This window comes from Piliocolobus tephrosceles, chromosome 9, assembly GCF_002776525.5.
Source record: "Piliocolobus tephrosceles isolate RC106 chromosome 9, ASM277652v3, whole genome shotgun sequence".
Taxonomy (NCBI): Eukaryota; Metazoa; Chordata; class Mammalia; order Primates; family Cercopithecidae; genus Piliocolobus; species Piliocolobus tephrosceles.
Window position 1 is genome coordinate 62,811,088 of NC_045442.1, and position 27,091 is coordinate 62,838,178.

Genomic DNA, 27,091 nt, shown 5'->3' on the forward strand with positions numbered 1-27,091 from the left:
ATCCAGTCTTGCTGCTCTAACGATGTTTGTTTTTTATAGACCCCTCTTATCAAGTTGAAGAAGTTTCTTTCCATTCCTAGTGTTTACTTTAGTTGAATTTGGTCATATATTTGCCTGTGGAAATAATCATATGGTTTTCTTTTTTTTTTTTTTTTCCGAGTCTGATCTTATTTATTTGTTACTCAAAAAATCTTATTTCTGACTGGATTCAGACTTAGAAGTAGAAGCTCGCAGAGAGGAAAGTCTGCGTCTCTTCGCAATTTGTTCCTGGCGCTTCTCCTTAGCCTCCTTCATGCTTTTGGCCAAAAGTTTAGCATATCCTGCAGCCTCTTCCTTGTTTTTCTTAGTACGCTGCTTCTTCAGAGCAATACGCAGCCGTTTGTGTTGCAGGACACGTGGAGTAACAAGACGCTGAATCTTGGGTGCTTTGGTCCTAGGTTTCTTACCTTCTTTGTTTAAGGGCTTTCTTACAACATACTGGCGGACGTCATCTTCTTTAGAGAGATTGAACAGTTTGCGGATTCTGCTAGCTCTTTTGGGGCCCAGGCGGCGAGGCACTGTAGTATCAATCAGTCCGGGAATAGCCTCTCCTTTTTTTACAATAACCAAGTTGAGAACGCTCAGATTGGCATCCACAATGCAACCATGAACTGATTTTCTCTTTCTTTCTCCCGTTCTCCTTGGTCTGTAACAGGAATGCCCCTTACTCAGTAGCAGGCGGACACAGCCATGAGTCAAGACACCCTGCTTCATGGGGAAACCTTGTTTGTCGTTCCCACCACTGATTCGGACCACATAACCCTTCCATTCTTCACCCAGAGCGTCAGCAGCAACTTCTGTGGCCATACGCTTCTCATAAAAAGTACGAAGTTTGCGTTCATCGTTCACTTCAATGAGTTTCTGGCAGCAAGTGGCTGAGAAGGAGATGTTCAGCTTCATCTTGAAGCAACTGAACGCCTCCGAGGCGCCACAGAAAAGAGAATCATATGGTTTTCTTTATTAATTTGTTACTATGGTAAACTTACATTGATTTGTTTTAATGTTAGCTAACCTAGTATTCTTAGGATAAATCCTGTTTCATTAGGATATGTTAAGCTTTTAGATACTGTTGAATTCGATTTGCCCGCATTTTAAAAATAAATTTTTGCATCTATATTCATATCGATCCATATATTTACTAATTTTTTATAATGTCTTTGGTTTTAGCATCAGGATAGTGTTAGCCTCAGAGAACGAGTTGGGAAGTAGTTTCTCTGCTCAATTTTTTGAAAAATAATTGCATATAATTGGTAATTGGTACTACTTCTTACTTAAATGTTTGGTAGAATTCATCAGTGAAGCCATCTGGGCTTTGAATTTTCTTTGTTGGAAGGTATAAATGTCAGCTGGATTAAATTGATAATAATGCCATTTAAGTCATCTACATCCTTAACTAAATATATTGGTTTGAATGCTCTATCAGTTATTGAGATTGAGGTGTTGACATCTCTAAACATAATTGTGTATTTGTTTATTACTCCATCTTTCTTTGGAAGCACAATATTCTTTCCTTAAATTATATTATTTTATTCAATTTGCATTTTTACTTTTTATCATGTTCTTTTTTGATCCTTTTAAGAATACTGTCTGTACTAAATAGTACCCATGGTTATACTGATTTTTGTCTTAGCCCTTTACTCATTTCTAGCTCAACTATATCTTCCCACCTCTTTTTTGAAACAAAAATATTCACTTTTCTCTATAAAGTAGGAATCCCTTCTAATCCTAAGCAACACAATTCTCCTAGACACAAGTATTTTCAAGCCAGTCATCTTTGACATCACTTCATAGCAAATACATCTTTTCAGCTAAATCTTTACTCAAGTAGTGTATTATCCTCCCTCTGTTATCAGTCTCTGACCATACTTCACATTGTGACATTTTAAATTATTGTGGTAAACCTCTTCCGCCTCTAGAACAGCATTTCATACATCATCAGTGTGCAACAGAAACAAGAACATCCCCAGGTTTACTACTGCCTACAAAAAACAATTGAAATTCTCCAGTCTATCCAAATAAACCAGTTGTCCTCCCTTGGCAACTCTCTGTCTCCTTCCATCCTTCATTCCTTCTTCCTTTCTTCCTTCCTTCCTTTCAACAAATATTTATACTCACTCTTAAATGCAGCTTTCATGCAATTAATCTACTCATTGTTCTCAAAAGATGGCTTATCTTATTTTTTTTAATTGGACCATATGGCTCCACTGCTCTTCCTATGCAAGTCTTGCAAGGCCCACTTTTAGCCCATCTTTTGAAGGAACATTTTCAGTCTCCAAAGACAGAGATTTTTCTCATTTCTGGGCATATTATTGACTGTGTACATAAACACACCAATCAGCAGTGGATCAAAAAAACACACAGAAGCCATTACTGCCTCAATCAGTTAAATAAGAATAGTTAAACATAATCTGTTGTTTAAACTGATGGCAATAGGAAGGAAAATGTCAGCTTGCTTTTTCGGCTGTTGTCGTCCTGATAACACTGGTAGAAAGATAATCCTTTACCCTAAAAATTAATACTGGATTATGAGGAATAAATGCATACATAGTTCTTCCGGCCATGCAGTCCATATGAAAACTGGGGTGGGGGGGGTCACAACAGTTTAAATAAAAGTTTCAGTTTGTCTGTAAATGTCCACACCATAATGAAAAAACTATTTGAAGTCACAGTAATGAGAGAGTGTTTCAGTAGAATGAAGTGTGAAATTTGCAGGAAGGAGAACCAAGACTGAAAATACAAAAACATTAGTAGGAAAGAGACATTGCAAAATACTATAATATGTATGGCTAACAGAATTAGCAGAGAATATAAGAGACACACAGGAAGATTATAAAAGATATCAATACTAAAGAGACAGAGAGAATGTTTAAAATAATAAGAATACTTATGTGTCCGATTTAAGCATTTAATGATGTTTAAATAAAAAGTAAGCCACCCTTTAAAAATTTCTTATTTATCTTAGAGTTCCCAGATAAAAATATTGGGAAGGTATTTTTCAATCAGTAAAACAAACTTCAGTTAGAAAAATTTACTATTAGATAATATTATTAATATCTATAAAAGCAGCATTCATATTGATTTAGCCTACATCCACTTTGTATACAACATATGGAGAAAGAACAGCTTATAAAATTAATATCTAGGCAATGATGGCCACAGTGCATTTTAGGCATGGCCACTTTTACAGTCTTTTGTAATAATTACATTTTAATTTTTTTTGTCTTAGCAACTAGATCATAAAATCTTTGAAGGCAGGGCTCCCTCTTACATTCTGTGTATCATGTATAGTATCTAGCAAGGTAGAAATTAAATAAGATTTCCTGAATTATTCCCTAGCTGCTCATCTTCATTGTAGGAATCCATAAATGTCTTTCCTATTGATTCTAACATGTTGGGAGCACCAAGTATCCTTAAGATTACATCCTTGGACTAGAGATTTAATAGAAACACTTCATTTAATATTAATAGAAAAGAAACTAACTCAGAGTACCAATTTCTTGGGTGGAAATACATGGATAATAAAGAAGTGATAAGGTGGTAGAAAACCAAGCTATCTATTTCAAAACTGTCTTTCATGTGTCAGCTGGTGTTAACTAACTAGGCAACTACGATGGATATAAACAATCACTACAGACAACACTTTCCAAGTCTTCACATCGTACCTCCTTAGAACAAAGCTATTATCAAGCACTTTTGAAACCCACTTAAGCCTTTTCAAAATGTTTTACAGATTTACTTAGGACAAAGTGTTCTGTTGTATTCAGTCATAATTGGTAGGAAATATCAATCGTTTCATTTGTCATAATGTTAAAGTCACTCAGTCTAGGGTCTTAGCTGATTTCTCTTTTCTGAAGAACTATAAAAGGTACAAATAAACTTTATAGAAACAGGAAAATCTCAAGCATATATTTAAAAATAATTCTTGCCACTAATTATAAAACGCATCATCTCTGGCAAGAGCCTTTCCTGGGGAACATAGTGTACAAGGTCTAGATGTGACCATCATACAGAGCTTTTTTGGTTTGCCAGTGCTGCCAAAACAAAACACCACTGACTGGATGTAGCTTAAACAATATAAATTTATTTTCTCCTAGTTCTAGATGTTAAAAGTGCAAAATCAAGGTATTGGCAGGTCTAGTCTCTTCTGAGGCCTCTTGCCTTTGCTTGCGGGTGGCTGCCTTCTTGCTCTGTCTTCACACGGACTTTCCTACGAACTAATATTCCTAGAATCTCTGTGTACCCAAATATCCTCTTCTTAAAAGGACACTAGTCATGTTAGGTAAAGTCCCATCCTAGAAGTCTCATTTTGTCTTAATTACCCCTTGTAGGACCCTATCTCCCAAATGCACTCTCATTCCAAGTAAGGTCCTAGGAGTTAGGGCTTCAACATATGAATGAGGAGGAAGAAGGAAGAGATACAATTTGGCCCATAACAAGAGGTCAGAGAGCTGTCATCAAATTTTAGGAAAGATATAGCTCTCTCAAATAATATTTTTACTGAGTATCACTGACTTTAGAGCCAGAAGAGACCCCAAAGTTGATCATGTCTCACCACCCAGGCAATGCAGAAATCCCTCATAAGGTTGTAAGGTTTTCCTGACTAGTCTCAGTCTCTGCTTCCTTATCCAGGGAATTCACCACTACCATGGAAATAGATGCCATTTGTAAAGAGTTAATCATTGTGTGGTGGGATAATAATTTTGAAATATCAACCCATGTTTTTTCTTTTCCATTTTTCTATCTTGTATTTTCTATTTTCCCCAACTCCAGTGAGCTTTTATTCTATACTTATCACCTCACCAAGTGATATACACTAGAAGTTTTTAGTGTTAAAAAGTCTAGGCCCTGTAAAGACCAGGAAGGATCTGGCATTTGCAGTCTCCCAGGCCTCATTTCCTCTAGACCAAACTCATGAACATAGCAGCAGAACCTTATACACAACTTTATATGAACTTGTGAAAACCTATAATGTAGGGAAATAAGATTTCAGGGTAGAATGGCTTGCTCTGTGTCTGTTTCAGGGCTCTGTGTCTCCTCAGATGGACCTACAACAGTCCATAGAATTTCCTGTGCTTGGATGTGGCACAAGAACATGACTCCCATCTTCCAAAAGGGGCATTAACATAGCTGAGATAGGACTTGTAGACAGGAACAAGCATTGATTCAGTAGCAACTTGCATGGGCAAATGACTAGAAAGGATAATGAGTCTCAGCAAATGTCAGATGAAATGGAAGCATAAAGGTCATCATCCCTTGGCAATATGGAAACCCCCATAAATTAGAGAGCTGCCAAATGGCTAAGGTTTAATTTTTGCCATTCTGTCTCAAAACAGAAATTATTTAGAGAAAAAGCATCTATTTTTTGATACCTGGGTTTATGACTACCATTAAATAAAAATACTTATTCCTCATTACTTCTCCACTGACTTATATTGATTACAAAAGTATGAATTATATTAAAAGTTGGTGTTGGTTATTACAAACAAGAATTGAAACGAGATCAACTAGTATATATGTTTTTATATGTAGGTAACACATGGTCATTTCAGTGCCCACTCTTTAAGACTCCTTGGGCTTGTAAAATAGGAAATACATATTAAGAGGTGTGGATAGGTACAATACCAGCAAACATGGCTGATTATGTGCCTCCCATTCTTTAACCAAATCAGAACCCTAATGTGTAAATTTCACTACTGTAGTAAGAAATATACAATGACGACGTTTGAAATGCTATTAGAAATTAAGAAAGAAGCTAATAACACTATACGTTGCTTTTGCCCCTAATAAAATACTCATAAAAAATAAATTAGATGTGTCAATGTGTCCATCCTTTGAGATCAAGGCCAATTGTAGTGACATAGAATGTTGAAACTGGAAGGGTTCTTAGAAGCCATCTGGCAAACACTCTCATAAATAGATGTGAGAATTGAGATCCAGAAACATGAAAAGATGTGTTTAGGGCAACAGCAGTCACTGGCAAATCCAGTGTGGAAGATGGTGTCTTCACACATTCCACTTCTTTTTCTGCAAAGCATCTCAAGGTCACAGCAGAATCATTTCTTCAAGGTTTTCCTACTCTTCTATAAGGGCAATCACATGATTGACACTTATTTAAAATATTTAAAACTATTTATAATCATGAATGAAATTTAAAAGAGTCAAGACACTAGATACTCCAAAAGTTGGCTTTCCCTTTTGAAAAAATCATTTTCTAACTGATAGAACATTTGGTTTCTCAAATTTTATCTATCATTAATGACATGCTCTGCTGCCCAGAATGATGGAATGGCCTAGATTGTTTAGAGTACACGAAATTATCTTTAATGAAGATAATTTCATTATCTTTGTGATGATAATGAAGAATTAGCCTATCTTTGTGATAATTAATAAAGTTTTCTTCACAATAATATTATGAAGAAATCTTTAACAATAAGCTAAGCTGAATTTAGAAAAATTTATATGTGGCTCCTAAAGCATTCATAATTATATATGAAACTCTTTAATAAATTTTTTCCTAAAGTTGTCAATATATATTCTAGACCTATATTCAAATATATTTTAAGATACATTAAAAGTTGCAATTTTAAATATAGTTTGAGGCAAGAATTAAACTCGTTGAGATATTTATAATTCAACACTGAAATAAATCTTAAAACTTTGTCATGCGCTTGTTACAATTACAGTTTTGTAATTCTGTTTGTATCAGGTAGGTTGCAAATAATACCACTTCTTTATTCACATAGCTTTTTCTATCTATAGAACATGCTTTAAATATACTACTAATTTCATCCATGCCTTGCTGTAGAATGTTTAAAAATGTGTTAGCAGTTTATGCAGTTTTTTCTTCTAGTTGTAGATCGAAAGATTCAGAGTTAGCCACCCAAGGTAGGCAGTGTGGAAACCTACTCCCAAAGACATTTTTGGTGAGTGAACATAATCCTATTTTGTACCAATTGACACAAATCTCAAACTGATTTGTTAGAACATATATTCTGCATATAGTCAAGCAATACAGGACCTGGAATACACAATTAGTCTCTTCAAGAAACTTTATTCATCCTTTCACTGTGAACAAGAAGAAAAAAAAAAAAAAAAAAAGTAAGAGACTTCAGCAAGATAAAGAACAAACTTTATCTTTAACTTTAGCTTCAGAAACTTCAGAAATTTTAATTGAAATGTTAAAGAAAAACAGCTATAGATCATGAAATATATGAATTTAAGTACTTGACCTCTCTAATAATGTATCCTCCTAGGTGTCCCTTATTCCATTATTCAATCTGCTTTTTCTCTTCCTTGTACTTCTCTGTGTTGCTTCCTTACCCATTCAACAACATACTGGGTGGGCTTTTCTTTTTTCTTTTCTTGTTTTCTTGAGACAGAGAAGTACAAGTCCAGGCTGGAGTGCAATGGCGTGATCTCGGCTCACTGCAACCTCCACCTCCTGGGTTCAAGTGATTCTCATGTCTCAGCCTCCCTAGTAGCTGGGATTATAGGTGTGTGCCACCATGCCTGGCTAATTTTTGTAAATTTTAGTAGAGACAGGGTTTTACCATGTTGGTCAGGCTGGTCTCGAACTCCTGACCTTGGTGATCTGCTCATCTTGGCTTCTCAAAGTTCTGGGATTACAGGAGTAAGCCACTGCACCCAACCCTTACTTTCAAAAGTTCTTACTTTTCTTATGTTTTTACTATTTAGAATATTTGGCTGAAGTTTTTACTCTTTCTTGTTGCCTTCCCCAAGCCTTGGCCCCAGCCATCTTTTCTGACTGTGCCCATTTTTGCTAGGCAAAACCTAGCAAGAACCTCCTTCACACCAAAACCAAATTTTCCTAATGCCTCTTGTCAAGGTCCAACAGTGGTAGAGCTGAAACAGAGCCAATGGAGTTGTCTATATCATCCAGCTTCGTATTTATTAGCCACATGTGTGCTGCAAATCTTAGAAAGGGAAGGATGCTGCTAAGTTCTCTGCAGATACTCAAATGCTAAATAGTAAACATGTGATACAAGCTGAGATTCACAATAAAAACAAGGAATATCCAAAAACATGTACTTCAAAATTATATCAGTTAATTCCCCTAGGCAGTTTAGAACACAGGATTTTAAAATTTTTGATGAGTAAAGAGGGAGGAATTAAATGATAGGCAAACATGTAGACTGCATGTTGAGTAAGAATTCATTGTCCCAAAGAGCTGTTATCCCAAATCAGCTGGCTCTGATATTTCCATATTATTCAAGAAGGTAGTCAGTCACCAGTTTAGGAATGGTTTAACTTTAGCTGAAAGTGATTAGCAATTTTTTCTAAATATAAAATATGGAGAAGTTATTCATAAATGTCAAATCAGTCTCTCTTAATCTCTCTCTCTCTCTCACACACACACACACACAAACACATTCACACATGGCATTAGACATTAGAATATATTGTCAACTTTCATTGGCTTACTAACGCTATGACACACCGGAATGTGATTCTTTCCTTCGGAGCTCTATAGTAGCATAAGAAAATCTTGCTGAAAATTGAGCAACACATTTTCATGCTGAATGATTTTATTTTACATTTCCTCTGATACAAATAGAAAAGACATCTCACATTCAGCTACCTATGCTAGACTGCACCACAAATAAGCTCATACCCTTATAATGTGTCTACACTACAGTAACAACTGTAGTGAGCATATAATCATTCATATGCCTATACTTATTTCCTACGTCTTTACTTAACATCAAGGAACCACTCTCGAGGTAGTGTCTCTGGTAGTTTTGGGAAAGCTGGGTGCTTCTGTGTTACTAGTATACTAAGACCTTAAGTAAGGGATCCTTCTTACGCTCTAGGGACTTCTCGAACCTCTCTCTGAAACCCTCAAGGTAACAGAGCTTTAACTCCACACAGGAGGCTCGAGCACCACAAAGCTAGCAGGCTGCTATGATCTGGGTCTCTCTAATGCCTGTGCCCGCCCATATCTTATTTCTCCTTCTCAACAGACAGAAATAAGTTCCAAAATCTTTTCAAATCATTTCTTCCTCTGGCAATATTCAATAGCAGGGCCCTCACCTTGGTTCCTGCAATTGCCTCACTTCCCATCTCTCTTAATCACTAATGGCATCTTTCCTTTTCAGTTTTGGTTCCCAAAGTAACTCTAACCAGAGAATCTCTTTTATATGACAATATTTAGCAGATTGGTATTTTAAGTGTTTTAGAGTGTGGTTCCCGGCAGGCCCTTTTTGTTGTTGTTTGGTTTTTGTCCTCATTGTGAGCAATAAAGATCTTAATTAAAGAAATTAACGAAAATGGTCACCTAGAGTTGGAAGCCCAATTCACAGTGTTGGGTTGCTGGTTCCCTACTAATAGATTATATCCTGGCAACACTGTCACAGTACAGCAATAAAAACTGTTCTGGCATCTTCCAGGTCCACCACAGAGTCTCATTCTCGCTCTTATGTCTGGACTAACCTCAGAGTAACCCAGAATCTTTCTCATAAAAGCCTTGTCCACCTATATTCTATTCTCGAATCATATCTGAATCATCATTTAAAACTCAAGTCACTTCTCCCAATAAAACCCTCTAGTAATATCTCATATCATTCAGGATACTCATTATGCTTGCAAAACCCCATTTCAACTGGTCCCCTGATACCTCTCTGCCCTTAGCTGCTCTTACTCTCTCCTTTGCTCACTTCCTTCCTGTGACACTGTACTCCTTGCTATTTTTTAAACATACATTACAAATTCCTAATTGCCATGTTTCTCACACCCTTCTCCATCTTTCTTCTCTTCTTCCTTCTTTCCCAGTTTCCATCCACCTACATTCATCCTTTCCCCCTTCTCCTCTGCTACACTCTGAATGTTTGTGTCCCTCAAAATTCATATGCTGAAATCCTAATCCTCCAGATGACGGTATTAGGAGGCGGGGCCTTTGGGGGTGATTAAGTCATGAGGGTGAAGCCCTCGGGAATAGAATTGATGCCCTTACAAAAGAGGCTGTGGAAAGACTCCTCATCCCCTTCTACCATGTAAGGTAACAGGAAAAAGATTGTCTATGAAGAATGGGCCTTTCCAAGATATGGAATCTGCTGATGCCTCGATCTTGGACTTCCCAGCCTCCAGAACTGTGATAAATACATTCCTGCTGTTTATAAACCAGCCAGTCTATGATATTTTGTTAAAAGCAGCCTTAACCTACTAGGACACCCTCCTTTCTTCACACAGTCCCCTCTAGATAGCCAGTTACTGTCTCCTCCTCGTTACATACTCCTCTTTCAGGCCAGTGTCTCTAACCTCCCCTCTACTCTCAACTCCAGCCTCCTTAAGGAGTTTCTGTACTTTAATGTAAGGAATGTATTATTTGATTTATCTAATTTGAACAACTACTGAGAGCACTTTATCCATCAAACAAGTTATGTCTAAGAGATCAAACCTTGTAGAGGGGAAAGGAGTTGAATGGAGTGTGCTGAGAAAAAGAAAGTTACAATTTAGTATTTTTATCTTTTAAAGTATCTACAGTAATAGTATTGATACTTGACACTGAAAACCTTCCATTATGTCCTGTCATTGCCATATGAAATAGCATTCTTGTGTGTTAAATATAAGCTTCCTTGAATGATAACATTAAGATCCTGGGGAAATATTTCCCCACATTTGTTGCCCATTTCTTTAAAGTCTTAAAATAAAAAAGGGAATGTGCCCAAATAAGGTGAAGGTTTGTGGGTTGTGTTCCTGTCTGGATTCAAGAAGGACAGTTTCCCACTGTGAAAAGACTATGAGCAACGGAAGTACTGAGAGAAGAGAAAAAGATAAATTAATGAACTCGTTAAATCATCTCAGATAGATGCAATATTTTCTTGCATTTGGTATTATGCTCCAGGTATACAAAGTATTTTCTTTTCTTGTTCTAATCCTTTATTTTAGCAGTTCATACAATAGTCACAATAGTTCCACATGGTGATTGAGGAATATTTTGCAATATTAAACAATTTATGTCACTCTTAAACATGTTTACATATAAGTCTAAACATCATTCTTGAAGTGTGACATCAAATATTTCTATAAGCAATGAATTCTAAACATTATAAAATTGTTACTGATTAGACAAGTTTTAAATTTGTCCATTTAATTAAATCAATTTTGAGTGTGGGTATGCATTAATCATAATTTGTACTTTTTTTTTCTTTTTTTGTGACGGAGTCTTGCTCTGTCGCCCAGGCTGGAGTGCAGTGGCTGGATCTCAGCTCACTACAAGCTCTGCCTCCCGGGTTCACACCATTCTCCTGCCTCAGCCTCCTGAGTAGCTGGAACTATAGGCGCCCGCCACCACACCCGGCTAATTTTTTTGTATTTTTTAGTAGAGATGGGGTTTCACTATGTTAACCAAGATGGTCTCGATCTCCTGACCTCATGATCCACCCACCTCTGCCTCCCAAAGTGCTGGGATTACAGGCATGAGCCACTACACCTGGCCAATATGTACCATCTTTTTAAAAGTTACATTGGCAAAGCCTTTTAGAAAATAAGTAAACATTTCTAATTTTGTAATTTTGTATTTTTCTTGAAGAAACATTTTTGATACAACTATGTTTAAATTTTGAGCACTGGAATACAATTATGTTTTATATTTTAATCCTTTAAATCATTACTGTCAATAAAATATTAATTATGTAAAAATTTACTATAGTAACCTACTTGGTAATTTCACTAAAATGATGTAAGAAATATAGTGGAATTAATATATAACATGTAGGAACCATGTCTGTCTGTATTTTATGATACATGTAATCACCACACGCTCATCAACCAAAATCCCAGAGATGCAGAATAAGCAAATTCAGCCATCTTTGATGTTTTGCCAAGTTTAAATTATATGAAAGGCATAGTCTTCCATATATTTTGAAAATTTAGTTATTTAGTTCTATTTGTGAAGGTAGAAGAACAGAACATATTTTCTTTAAGAGTTTGTTGGCTTGGTTTATAACTTTCACATATTTACGTATTTCAACAAATGGAAGGGGACACCTTCATTTATACTCTTGCCCTGGTTCATTCAAATATTAAGAGTGAACATGCATCCTGCCCCCTGTTAAATAGAGTAATATTAATTTTGCTAAGCCTAAAATAATATTTTAAAGTAGAAGGATATACTAGAGAGAAAAATCACATGATAGAATATAATGAAGTAAAAATACCCATTCTGACAGATCTACCTTGTTAGACAGTAATTAAGTAAAAGGCTTGAGGCACTCTCCAAAGAGGACACCAATCCTTAACCACACTCAAAATGATCGAATCGTGATGGTGTATTGACTGTTATTGATAAATAACATTCGCGTATTAACTATATTGACGTCAAACTTCTAATGGAGCTAGTATATTCTGTAAGTAAATAACTTTCCGTCTTCTTTGGTTCAGCACACCCAAAGTTCAGTAATCCAGTTGCTGCATGATATTCAATTAAATTGCACCTTTACACCAATGACTACACACGGAAATCCATTCTCTCTCTCTTTCTCTAGATTACAGACCTGGGCTCTTCCATACCTTCAAAAACAAACCAGATACAGATTTATCCTCAACGCTTGTGTCTTCCTTATCCAGACCTTGCAAATTCAGTTAGGTACTGTTTCTTAAAACTCTTATTTAGACCCTTCATCACTGCTTACATAAAACTCTCTTTATTTTTCCCAACTTTATTGCACTAATTCCCATATCTTGTCTACTTTCTGTAGATTCATCTTTCTAAACCATTCACCATCCACCTCTGCTTTTTTGAGCTGTGCTTCTTAAAGTATGGTTCCCACATCAGCAGCATCACATCACTCAGGAGTTGTTAGAAATGCAAACTCTTGGGTTCCACCCCAGAACTACTGAGTCAGAAGCTCTGGAGGTGGGGCCCAGCCATCTGTGTTTCAACAAGCCCTCCAAGTGATTATCACGCATTTTAAAATTTGAAAACCAAGGTTCTAAAGTCATATTTTTAAAAGGCAAAACCAATCATGTCATTTGCTTGCTTAAAACTTCTTTAATGAGTCTCTTCTGAAGGATAAAAGCCAGGCTCTTGGGAAGAAGTGTAATACCCTTTCTGTTCTCATATTTCAGCCCTTCTCTTTCCATTTCCTCCTTCCCACCCAGTGTTTTAGTCATATGAAAGTTTTGAAATATTGTGAAGCAACCTGCTTTTTCTGCCTTTTTGCCTTTTCCTAGTGCACCTCTTCCCACACACAATTCATCCACCTGGAGGGGTTCTATTCATCTTTCCAGATCGAGCTCAAATGTCCCCTTTTTCAGAATGATTTCTGAGGGTTAATTTCAATAACTTACTTACAGCCTATTCCAGTTCTTCCAGGTCCACCTACATAATTTTCCTGAATTAAATTTTTTTTACATCCAGCTCTTTAAAAAGAAAGAAAGTCTGTTTACTGGGCAAGGAGGCATAGGAAAAAATAGAAAGGGCACTGCTTATCCCACCTCACATCCTCCCACCCCTAGTTCACAAGTTAAAGATTGTTATCCATCTCTTGGAATAGTCATGGCTCCCTGAGGATGTTCATGCCCCCTCCTAGATGCTGTCTCAATTGCTTATTGGTGAGCCCACTCCTAGATATGCAGGACCCAAACCAACAGTAGAAATGGAGGTCCACAGACCACATGTTTAAATATTTAGAAGTTATTTAAAAACTAAGAAACTTTAATAAAATATGTTCTATCACTGTGCTGCCTTAAATATATACTTTTTGATGACAAATGAAAAGTATTGTGTAAGGCAATAGTTCTTAGGTGACTAAAAGTTGGCAAAATGTCAAAGATATTAAATTTAATATTTGAGAGCATACCTGGGCATTCTCTTGTTGAGATGGCAATGTTTATATAAGTAATAAAATGAAACCAGCTTAATTAATAAACACAAGTATTCCATAAAATTTATATTCCTCCTCTTTATTTCATCAAAATTACATTGCTGTGGTCAAGATTTTTAATTAATTTCTTGACAGTGATGAGCCAAAGGATTTAAACTAAAATGAAATTGTATTGAAGTTAGAAAATTCAAATATATTTTATTAAAAATTAAATAATTATGAATTAAAAATTCATAATTCTTTCTTAAATATTCAAATTATCTATTAAGTCAAAAACTGAAATGCATATAAGGAATATCACATTTTAATTTCAGAATATTTCATTAAAGCTGACATTTTCTCATTTAATTTTGTCTCATTTAACATTGAGCATCCACTATCCATTTGCTTGCCAATATGAAGAACTGGTAGCACACTTCATATTTTCTCTAACCCCACATATAGAAAAGTATAGGACTAGTATGATTTATTTAATAATTCAAAATACACATATCATGTACAAATGCTATGCTAATTTGTCTGGACTTTCAAATCTACCAATGAAACATGAACAGATACAAGAAAAGTGACGTTCAGCTCTACCTAGGAAAACAATCCTTGATTATGCAATGATTTGGTGTGTTCATTCCACAAGGAAGAATCTGAAAATAATTTACGTATATTTTCTTTATAGTGCTCAAACCTAGCCCACCCCACCCCCTTGCTGCAAAATAAGATGTTCATCTCTCATGTTGACAGCAGTTCAAACTACAAATGTTTATGGCATTTGAGCTTTGCTATCTTTTCGCCACTAGGATGTAAGAAAAAATGTGGAGAAGAATTTTCTGGTAGCCCAAATAATATTAATCATGAGAGTGAATGTTTCAGATTGCAGTGAGCCAGTGCTGCAGGCCAGAAGTGAGGTAACAGAGGCATTTATGTTTGTGTTTTTGTCATATGTGGGGCCCTCTAATGCATGGGGCCCATGACAAAGACCTTTCTTTCCTGGATCTAAGCATGGCACTACCTAGGTGTTTGATGTCTTTACCCTGGGAATAAGCTTGAATTTTAAAGTGCTATCCTAGGGAATAATTTCAATATATCTTGGAGTTGGAACTTCTATACATTTGCAGTGCCTCGCCCGACTTTGGCCTACCAAACCAAAAATACTTGATCAGGCTTTGGTGCCCAGCTGTCTGGTCAAATATTTATCTAAATGCTCCTGTGAAGGTATTTTACAGACGTGGTGAGCATTTCTTAATCAATTGACTTTAATTAAAGAGATTACCCTCGATAATGTAGGTGGGCCTCACACAGTAAATTGGGAGCCGTAAGAGCAAAAGATAAAAACACAAACAAAAACAGTAACAGAAAACTGAGGTATCCCCCAAAAGAAGGGATTCTGCCTTAAGACTAACATAGAAATCTGCTTGAGTTTCCAGCCTGCCAACCTGCTCTACAAATTTCAGATTTAATACTGCAACATCAACTCTTGCCTGAGTTTATATAAAACCTACGCTATAGATTTCAGACCTGCCAGCCCCTACCATGTAAGCCAATTCGTTTTGGAGGACTCCGACTGATACAGGTAAATATTTCCATCTTCTTTTATCCCAGTCCCCAAAGGCAGATAATGAAAATGTAAACATATATATGTACTATATACCTTATCTCTATACCTTCTTATAGTATGTTAGACTAACCAGTTTCTAGAATTTATGGCATAGTATTATAATCATAAGTTTAAAAGCCTGTCTCCTATTCTCGACTGGAAGTTCCTTGTGTGCAGAGGCTGTGTTATTTATCTCAGTGCTTTTTGAGGCTGGAAATAAATGTTTAACACATGCCTGTCAAATGTTAGAGAATCAAAATTAACACATTACCTGGATAAGTTGGCATGCGGAGGGGACCGGTGTAGGGGATGGTGGAAGCACAAGGAGGAAGAAACAAACAATGTGGACGTAGGAAGCAGTCTCCCTGAAGCTAAGACACCCCATGAGATGGTACTCATCCAGCTTTGCCAAGCTCCCAGCACAGTCTTAATCACCTCTCTCACAGCGACTTTGATAGCTCTGGCTAAGGAACTTGATACCTGCAAGCAATTAACTTTAATAAGCCAGCAGGTGATTTCCTTGAGAATGCTGATGATTCAATTTGCTGACAGCAGCTCTAGATTCTCTGGCTACTCAGCCATGGCTTCTACCCCTGCCCTTATGAACCCAGTCTGTGGTTGTGAGTAATAAATGAAAAGGTAGCCAAAGTATGAATCTTTAACAGTGAAAATTGTAATCAGCTTTAAGGCATGATTATATATTACAGACAGAACCAAAAGGTCTTCTAAAGTTATGAAGAAAAACAAAAGCCAACAAGTTGTACAGCTACACTGGCACCAAACTTTTATAGTTTCTGTGAACGTTAAATGAAGGGATATAAAAGTACTTTCACCTGTATTAACCCTTTTTGTTTTCTGTTACTCATCATCTCATTATCTAATGCAGAATCCTGGGAATGATTTTAAACTCCTTCTCTCTGTCTCAATAATCCTAAATGTTGCAATTGCCTTATTGTCCTATTTTATTGAATTATTTTTCACACAGTGGCAGCCTAATGAGTTTCCTCAGTGTTAGTCTCAGGCATTACCTATCAAACAACTCCACTCCTTGCGTCCTCTTCCCAAAATGCAAATATTATTTCATTTGCATGTAATTTCTTAACAGTTCTCCATTGTTAATTGACTACAGTGGAGTCAAATCTTAGAATTAAATTTTAAGGTAAAAGAGGCAAAAGACCTATTTTACTCAAAATTAACACTGAATATTTCTTAAATTGTTCAAAAAATACAGTATATTCCCCATTATATGTGAAACTATGTGTAGCAATACATGTTTGTATATATAGTAATTTATAGTAAATAAATTTATAATAAAACTATAATAATTATAATATAATTAAATATAATAATAAAATATACAATAATATAAAATAAACTTATAATAAAGAGAATGTAAGCTTTGTGAGGACAGTGATTTTCATTCATTTTGTTCACAGATGTACCCCAAAGGCCTAAAACAGTGCTTGTCATAGCAGGTGATCAATGAATACTTGTTAAATGAAATTCACATAACAATTGATTAACATCATTTTAACAATTGATTTGACAATTGATTGTTAAGTTGCTGACAATTGTTTGTTAAAATCATTTCAAATAACTTTATTTTCCCTTTTTGTGCAACCATTTAACATTAACATAATATAGAAAGTCTGTGTGTGGTGAAATGTCATTAATTTACATTGCTTTCTATGTACTACAATCTTTCATGATCTGTGCTATCAGTTCTGCACTTATACTTTGGCTTCAGTGTATCAAATCATTCAATGTTCTCCAAATATGCTGTGCAAAAATCTTTGCACTCTGATTCCTCAAGTCAATTTAAGTGCCCTGTGATCTTAAGAACTTTATTTTTCCTCCATTTTCAATGTTGATTTCATTGCATTTTATCGTTTTCTTGTGGGTCTGCCTTCTTGATCAGATTCTAAGACTCTTGATTATAAAATCTATGTTTTAATAGTGATTTTAATAGTGTCTCTAGTACAATGCCTGGTGCATCAATAGACACATAGAGAGTATCTGATTTATATTAAGTATTTATTTGTCTGTCTGTTGATCTCTCTATATGCTTTGTTTACTATTATTATTTTATCATGGTTGGCCCTCCATTTAGTGCCATTATGACCACATATGTTACCTTTGACAAGCCATTTGAACTTTCTGACCCTAAGTTATCATCTGATAATATGTGTTCGACTTTTTAGGAGCGAAAGATATACTCAATTATTTCAACAAATTAATGAACAAACAATTTGAGTCTCAGCCTGCAGCCAATACTCTTTGATCCAGTATCCAGGATCCAGTACACAGTATCCTCCGTGCAGCAGCTTCTGCACATGAGGCATCAAGGGAACCACCTCAGAAAAACTGCTCAGACCAGAAATACTGCAAAGAGACCAGGGTAAACAGAAGCACGATCATCTCAGAAGATACCTGCAGCCACATGCCTACAGTGGCCTTATACGGTTTGTGGGCAAGAGACCATTGTGAGGAGGTCAGAGAAACATATTTGAGTCACTTTGTTCCGATGCAAATATATGCCTCCCAGAGATCTTAAGATAACAGAGAGCGACTTTGCTGTGGGAGAGGATAGACGTGTTTTTTGGCCTCAATGGTAGCAGCTAAGCACCAGTATAATTAGATATTAATCTAGATGCCTGCATTTCAACTCACCTCTCAGGCAAGAATATGGATTCAGGCTTTTAGAAAGCTTTTTTCACAAGGGGTGCCAAAGTAGCAAGTGAAAGAAAAGGGTAAAGTGGAAGGAAAACTTTTTCCTGGTGATTAAGCAGTCCCTAACATATATACATGAATGCATATATATACAAATATAAATACAAGCTTAAAGAAGAATACCCTATCCCAGGCACTCCAGGTAATTAAATGTTTATTTCACTCTGATTTGGGATGTCTCATGATGCTAAGGAAAATATTGGAAAGACCTTCTCTCTCCTTACCTCATTTTCAGTTAAAAAAAAAAAAAAAAAGAAAGACAGAAGAAGGGAGAAAAGAGATAAATAGAAGGACTATTCTGAAGGTAAGAAGGTGAAGGGGCTATTTGAAGGTAAGAAGGTGAAGGCAGTCACCTTTTATGCCTTCCTCCCTTCCTCCTGTCAATCATCCACTCTGGTTGATTCTCAAGCTTGCTTTATAAACAGCCGGAGAGCAAAGCAAAACTTCAACTCAACTCATCCTTTCATTTGCAATACGTTGATAGGGCCATTGCTGTGCAGGTTGGGCGGGCCCTGGACAAAACTGTATCAGGTTGCCTTCTCCAGAACGGGATTTGGAGCAAGACCCTTCTCTCTCTAATGTGACTGAGGAAAACAGAAGGAAGGTAGGCAAAGGACACCTGTTCTAGCCCAGGCACAGTGGCTCATGCCTATAATTCCAGCACTTTGGTAGACTGAGGCAGGTGGATCACCTGAGATCAGGAGTTCGAGATCAGCCTGGCCAACATGGTGAAACCCCATCCCTACTAAAAATACAAAAAAAAAAAAAAAGCTGGGTGTGATGATGGGTGCCTGTAATCTGAGCTACTTGAGAGGCTGAGGCAGGAGAATTGCTTGAACTCGGAGGCAGAAGTTGCAGTGAGCCGGGATCGCGCCACTACACTCCAGCCTGGGTGACAGAGAGTGACTCTGTCTCAAAAAAGAAAAGAAAAAAGAAAACAAAACAAAAAGACCTGCTCTCCAGTAGCCTCTGAGGCCTCAGCTTCCCAGAATGGGAGTGTTGATCAGGACCTATGGTAAATGGTTTCCTACTCCAGTCCAACAGCTCACTGGGCTAAACAAAAGAGGCCCTTCACAGCCTCAGGGCAGACCCACAAATTTATCAATCTATTTATTTATTTATTTATTTACCAAAAAACCTTAAATTCTGTAATCTTCAAGTCAATCATCAACTGTTCTTGGATTTTTGAAGACCTGAAAAGAAAAATAATTTCAAGCAACAGCACTCAAACACCACATACATTTGTAATGAGGCACAGCAGTTTTTTTTTTTTTTTGGTAGGGGGATGGAGTCTCCGTCACCCAGGCTGGAGGGCAGGGTGATCTCGGCTCACTGCAACTTCCACCTCCCAGGTTCAAGTGATTCTCCTGCCTCAGCCTCCCGAGTAGCTGGGACTACAGGTGCGTGCCACCACACCTGACTGATTTTTGTATTTTTAGTAGAGTCGGGGTTTCGCCATGTTGCCCAGGCTGGTCTCAAACTCCCAACCTCAAGTGACCTGCTCACCTCGGCCTCCCAAAGTGCTGGGATTACAGGTGTGAGCCACCACACCCAGGCCGGCAGTCGATTTTAAGCCACCACACCCAGGCCGGCAGTCAATTTTAAGCTATAAAAGCTTCCAGGTTTTAGCTTAATAATCCCCATTAGTTTTTCAGATTTTTGTTCATCTTGTTTTGGGGCTATTTTGCCTAACTGGGCCTAAACAGAATATTAAAATACATTAATAATCCATACTGAGAGTAGAGTATAAATGGGTTTCTCACTCCCTAGGGACACAAGTGGAAACAATACATCCCATGAATACAGGTGAATGCCCCTGGTTATCCCTAAATTGGGCAGTTTCACACAATCATATGTTCTCTGAGGCCAAAGTCTGTGGTTTGATCATCTTAGCAGCTTCTAGAACAGAAAGTAGGTTTACTTTGTCTCCAATTCCTTTTCTCAGTGCTCAAGAAGAATGCCCTGCTTTCCTGATCTCACCACGAAAACTCGTGGATGGATGAAGCCTTCCCTTTCCAGGTTTCCAGAGAAGCCTTCATTCCAGGCTCGGAAGAAGTTGTACCACACTCCCAGATGGATAAATCCCATAAACATCATCTTCTGCCTTTGTGGACCATAGAACTTTTTCTTTTCATCCAGGAAGATTTCTCCTTTGAAATAAGGCTGGAAATCCTTCACTTCGGTCCTGATGTGCTCCTTTACAACCGCATAGAGGGGGACGCCCAGCTCGTCCAACATGTGTTTCAGAGAGGACAGATCCGCAACTTCCTCTAGACAAGGAAACAGCCTGGCCTCCGCACGGCCATAATCACAGCTCCATTTTTTTCCTGTAGCTCCTTTGCTTTCAAAGTCCTTGGTTCCTTCTCTAGTGTTTTCAAGTCTATGTCCTTCAGGTACTCCAGTGCTGCTTTCTGGGGCTTGGACAAAAACACGTCTGTGTTGGCCAGCAGCAATGCCAAGGCAGCAGCCCCCAGGGCTCCTGCACCAATGGACCACATCCCCCATGATGAAGAAACTTGGGTCCTTGAGTGCCTCCCTTCCTTCTCCCACCCCAACGGCAGGGCACTTAGGGACAAAACCACCAGGCCCAGACGATCCCAGAGGCGGGCCCTGCACCTGCCAATATTTTTATTTAATTGGTTTGAGATGGGCCACAGACATTTTGAACTGGTCCCCAGGTGAATCACATGTACAGACAAAATGTAGAAGCACTGGGTCAGAGGGCCAGCATGAGGGCTAGAGTGATAGTTCAGATGCTGCAGAGACAGGCTATGGGATTTCCTCATGGAAAGAGACCAAAGGGTGTGGAAGGCATTTTCTGGATGATGACTGAGGTACTTGGTTTATGGGTAAGACAGTCTAATTTACAAAAACATGATAATCCCCTCGAGCAATGCTTTTCAAGCTGTGCACCCCAGAAGGTGTGCAAGATGAGCCATGACAACATATAAGAAAACAACTGAATGTACCATTTCCATTCCAATGTTTATAAAATTTCTTTGTTTTACTTATTAGTATAGTAGTGCATATGTATTATTTATAAATAAATAAACATATATTTGGAGTATAGCCTCAACATAATTTTACTAATGGGCATAAATAACTATAAAATTTAGAAACTAGTGTTCTAGAGAAGGACCATGATTCCTCACTGAAGGCTCAGCTGAGAAAGCTGTGATAACCAGGCAAACCAGAGAGGAACTAGAGGCTTCCTTCCTCCAGGTGCCTGGTAAGAATGATGAATATTCTGGGTTGCTAAGAAAGGACATCAGGCAGAAGGGAGCAAGAGAGGCTGCCCTGCTGGGGAATGTTTGGGACACCATAAAAACAGAAAGTGGGAGCAGCAAGAGGGCTCTTCAATACTGCTGTTAATAACAAAACAAGAGCAACAAACAATTCCCTTCTCTTACTTACTGAATCCCCAGTAAGGTCAAGCACTGTGTTAGGCACTTTATGGGCATCACTGTTAATCCTCATGATGTCATACCCATTTTACAGATTAAGAGAAATAAAAAATCTTAAAAACCATAAGTGGTGCAACAGAGATATTCCACTCCAAACTCAGCATTCCTGACATTATGTCATGCTGTTTCAAGAGCATGGATCATGAGTGACATTAGGAAACTTAGAGAAGCATATCATAGCACTTGAGGGTATTATAACCAACTTGAATTGATAAGCTATCTTTTCTTTCAATTAAAATGCTAAACTGTGGTTGATGTTTTCATAAACAGAGAATTGGTGCTAGCTTCCTAGGCAATTCGGGAGACTAGATTTTTCTGAGTGTAAGTAAACCTACAAGTTAAAAGAAGTGACATCCACTGGGAGACTCAAGCCAGATGTGATTCCTTCCATACAAAGTCAGGTTTATCAACTCCCTCCCCGCCCCCGCCCCCACACACACACTTAATACTTGCTGTTACACTCTGCATCTGCGGTCACTTTTTCCAGTGACCCTCCATCCAAATTTGTGGTTCTAAAGCTCTGACATCAACAGTGTATTCCTGAGGGTACTTCTCTAGGACTGTCTTCATTTTAAGTCTTTGCTCATAGGCACAACTGTAAATTTATAAGAAGTTTCAAGCAACTGTAGAATAATAAGAATCAGATCTGTCCTGGGGTTGTGGGGGTTGGGGGAAGTGTGGTTCTTGAGTAGACAGAGGCTTGGCATCACAGTCCTTGTTTAGGATTGAGACTCAAGTGACTCCAGGAAAGTCAGTGTCTCTTCTATCCAATCACAGTGTGAGGCCAGGTGATTCTGGCCTTTTCTGCTCTATCATTCTAGCTTCTTAGCCACCCTTGTTGGTTTTCATGGATTTTCTTTTTAACCTGATCTTGTCTAGCAAGAAAGAATAAAGAAAAGGGAGAGGAGGGGAGAGAAAGGAGCTGACTCTGCAGACCACAACTTCATAATTATTTGAATATAAAATTAGCTGTTAATGATTCTCTCTTTATGCAGGGTATGAGATATATGATAGTTGTTTCTAGTAACATATGTTTTCTCATTTTTATCTTTTAAAATGTTTTTGAAGTATTCCTGACTTTTATGGCTATTAATGGAAGATGCTGCTACCATCCTACCCAAGGGCCAGTTTTCTAAATCCTACAATCCTCTACAAATGGAAGCAATAGCACTATAGTTAATACTCCAAACTGTACCCTTGTGCACACACACAGGCCTAAATCACTTGGCCTTATATCCACAAAACACAATTAGGAAGGACTAAGGTCATCAAAAAAAAAAATCCTAAATGCCAGTTCACTGCACAGCACACTCTATAGTCATCTTACTTACTTGTTCTTGATAAAAATGAATCCCAGCAGGGACTAGAATGATGACCCTGATTGTGAATAATGGCACACATGCAGTGCCCCACAATGGCTACCAGAAAACAACAGCATCAGTTAATAGCCTATGTTGTCTCTTAACTGTCCATTGCCAGCAATAGGTTTTGCTCTATATAGTCTGGATTCCCAGTTTCAAGGGTCTTCACTCCTATCAGGCAAAAGTGCTGTAATGAGAACAAGCCAAGAAAGGAATGAGGCAGGCAACAAGCCAAAACCCAGGTGGTGTTAGAACAGCCTTGTCAGGGAAGCAGAGAAACAAATAACTAAAATTAGAAAAAAACTAGATTTTCAGAGGAGTCTCATAAATCAGACTTGAAAATTTAATTTGAGGGCTTTTCTCTTCCTTGCATCATATTTTTTCCCCTTCTGGAGCTGTGCTACAGGCCTGAACAGAGGAAGCAGAATGTAATTAATCGATGTGAATCTGCTTCATTAATGGATTGCTACTCCCTGTGTTTCCTCTAGTTAAGAATGCTTCTGAAAGTGCTCTCTGAAAACAATGCTATTCACAGTCTGGATAATGGTACCAGGCAGGAGAAGAAACGATGCAGTACTTGCATGAAGGGAGCCCATGTTTGCTATTGACTGGTAGAGAAATTTAGTTAGCTCATTAAATGTTCTGCTTACAAACCCTATTCATGTTTTTTAATCAATTGATACTTGTCCTCCTTTCTCACATTGATTAAATACCAGGAAGTCCTCACAAGATAGTGAGATGTGAAGCTCCCATTGCAGTTAACAAATGGTCCTAAGACCCTTTGAAAACACATGGTTGTGCATCTTTATACCCACAGGGAATATACCATTAATCTGAACTAATAAAGGGGAACAGCAGGCTAATCATAGCTCATTTATATTTGGCCCTGGAATGTGTTATGTGGTTTTTGGCAGAAGATTTACTTTACTAATTATGTCTTACTTAAATTAATAATACAGTTAATTTGCATTCCCTTAGCACACACCAGTTGACAGTGAGAAGAAATGTGCTAAGTGATAAGGGGAAATCATCTAAAAATGTAAAAGCTTCATTGAATAATTTGTGTATATATGTATGTGCTGATACTATATACATTTAGGACAAAAACTCTCAACATACTTTGGAAAGAGAAGTTAAAATTATGTGTGAAAATCCCTACATCATCATTGTTTCAATATTTTATCTCACTGCTTCTGAGACCAATAAATTAGAAAGTTAAACCTGTAATCAATGAATATGTGTATATGTAACGTACTATAGCCTGAGCACTGTTCTCAGTATTGTAAAGGGATTTGAAGAAATATACAGTCATTACTCTGTTTCAGTGTGGAGACTGGTTCCAGGACTCCCATGGACACCAAAATTCATGGATGCTGAAGTCTCTTATATACAATGATGTAGTATTTGCATAAAACCTATGCACATCCTCCTATTTACTTTAAATCATCTCTAGATTACTTATAATTTATAACTCAATGTATATGCTATGCAAACAGTTGTTATTTGTACACTGCATTGTGTAAGGAATCATGACAAGAAAGGAAAAGTTTGTACATGTTCAGTACACACACAACTACTATAGGCCTAGCCACATTTTTCATCTGTAGTTGGTTAAACACATGGATATGGAACCCACAAATACTAAGGCCAACTGTAGGTGATTTTCTGTCTTAAGATCTAAAAATCTGGAGAAACAAATATTAAGAGATCTAGCACTAATATGCTGTAGGTGATCTTTGCCTTGTTTCCAGAGACTACAACTCATTTACAAGCCATCTTCTACAGACCTGGATTGCTGATATGGGGAAGATTTAATTAAGGGGTCTACCTTTAAGCAGAGTCAACGAGGTTAAGACCAGGTATCTGATTTTCTGGTAAATGAAGTTGATGGACACAATAAACCCATGTATCATTGCTAAAGTGCTGTAAAGTGGAGCTCTAATGCCCTCTGCCAACTTAGAATCAAGAGTAAATATACACTAGCAATTCTACACTGGCATAATTACATTGCCCGGTTACTCTACTTTTGATACCTTCCCAGACAAACACAGACAGTTGGTCACAGTGGCAGATATGAAGATTCAAATATGTTTGAGCTATATGAAGTACAAGATCATGTAATGTTGATCTATCTGCTTTTGGATGCATGAAGCAATGGTCCAAACTTGGATATGGAAAGCTAACCTCACTGGTTTCACAAATCACAGGCATGTTCGTTTCAGATATTGTAATACAATGATTTTCACCTCTCTCACTTCTAGCACAAGTGTTGCATAAGTCCCTTGGACGTTGACCTAATACTAGAGATATCACTGAGTGTTTTCTATAATCTATTTCTGATTAGTTAGTCCTTTAGGATAACATACACTTATCAATATCATTATGACATTGCAGGAAAAACAAAACAGATATGGGTGGATTCATCTCCTCTAAACTTCTTTCTTTATGGACTTGAACAAATTACTAAATTGTAATGAGCAAAATATGTATGCTAATACCCACATTATAATGTAGCTATAAGAGCTAGAAAGAATGTATGTTGAGTGCTTTTGCAAAGTGCTTTACATTTTAGAAATACTCTCCTTTTAATGCAGCCATACTTTGATTCTTTTTCATTGTAACAACATGGAAATTTCAGGACACAAAAATCAGAGTGGACAAAGAATTTCATGGGCTCTTTTCAAAGGATAAAGCAGGAAATTAGAAAGAATAAAAATGTAATTCAAAATGTAAAGCCAATATCTCACCAACTTATTAATATATAAAATTATATGCCAACCTTAATCTTAACAGAAATGAATGCTACAATGTGGTTTGCTGAGCTAATTCAATAGGACTACATTAATAAAGTTTCTATAACAATTGAGATGGTAATCCCATGTTACAGTTTGCTAGTTTGGCCAATCCAAGAACACTACATTCTATTTTGAACATCACATGGAGTGGTATTACCAAACAATAAACTGGAAAGCATTGAGACAAGAGTGGCTCAGACAATGTAAGAGCTAAAAGTAACCATTTGAAGGAACTATAAAATGCACCTCAGAAAGGAGGGAGCATATGGAATACATGAGGGCTGACTTCAAATATTTCAAGAATTGTTGCCAGGAAGAACTTTAAACATAGAGTAACTGATGTTTAACTCATGCCGTGAACTCATCCACTGTATGTTTGAAAATCAGTAGCCCACAGATTTTTTTGACATGTAAGTAAAGACAACTCATCTTATTGAAAAAAGCATGGACATATGATCTGATACATCCAGTAGAAAACACCTTCAATCAACTAGCAATGTGATCCTAAATATAAAACCTCTTTGAGCTTATTTTTTCAAACTATAAATCATGTCAACAATAAGGCTGGTATAAGGATTACCTAAGAGAACATGTTTAAGAGCACTAGCATAATGCTTTAAATTTCATAGGTGTTTACCAAGAACTAATGCTAACAGTCATATGTCAAAGATGTTCAAAGATGGAATTGAGTGTTATGGGAGACAGTAATTTTCTTATCCTAGAAATTGCTTATGCAAAGGCTAAATAACCACTTGGAAGAATATGAAAGAGGAAAGTCAAGCTTCAGAACTAAAATTAGGTTACTTTCAGGATTCCTTTCAACTCTAAATCTGAAGATCTTGTGATACAAACATTTAAAAAAAGTTTTCTAGGAAAAAATATCAAGAATAGCAACAGTTATATTTACAAGAGTTAGTAAAAATGGAGTAATATTTGAAAAATTAGTCTATCTGCCTTTTAAAGTATATAGTATAATTTATAACTCTTTTAAACTAGTCAAGGGGAAAAATAAATAATATTGATAAAACTCAATGCAGATCATATTTCATTAAACAAGAACATCTTTCTTTGCTAGATGTATAGGTTAGCGATACACTTTCAGAGGATACTATGATAATGATCATATACAATAACCCAGTTGTCCATTCCTTGATATTAATAATTAAAGAAATATTTCTTTTGGAGAAGTGATTCCTTTAAAAAATTCAGCTGGTAGGATAAATCTATAGAGAAGTAGCACATAGCTAAAAATAGAAGTTTTAGTAAA

At 37.0% G+C, this 27,091-nt stretch overlaps 1 protein-coding gene and 2 pseudogenes across 3 annotated transcripts in view; all 3 read right to left on the reverse strand.

Moving 5' to 3' along the window:
• CTNNA3 (catenin alpha 3) overlaps positions 1-27,091 on the reverse strand; it is a 1,813,915-nt gene that overhangs the window by 778,412 nt on the left and 1,008,412 nt on the right. The gene's annotated exons all lie outside the window — the stretch shown is intronic.
• Positions 153-974, reverse strand: LOC111537946 (annotated as a pseudogene). Its single transcript, XR_002730156.2, has one exon. The product of XR_002730156.2 is annotated as a 40S ribosomal protein S6 pseudogene (transcript).
• LOC111537968 lies at positions 20,054-25,240 on the reverse strand (annotated as a pseudogene).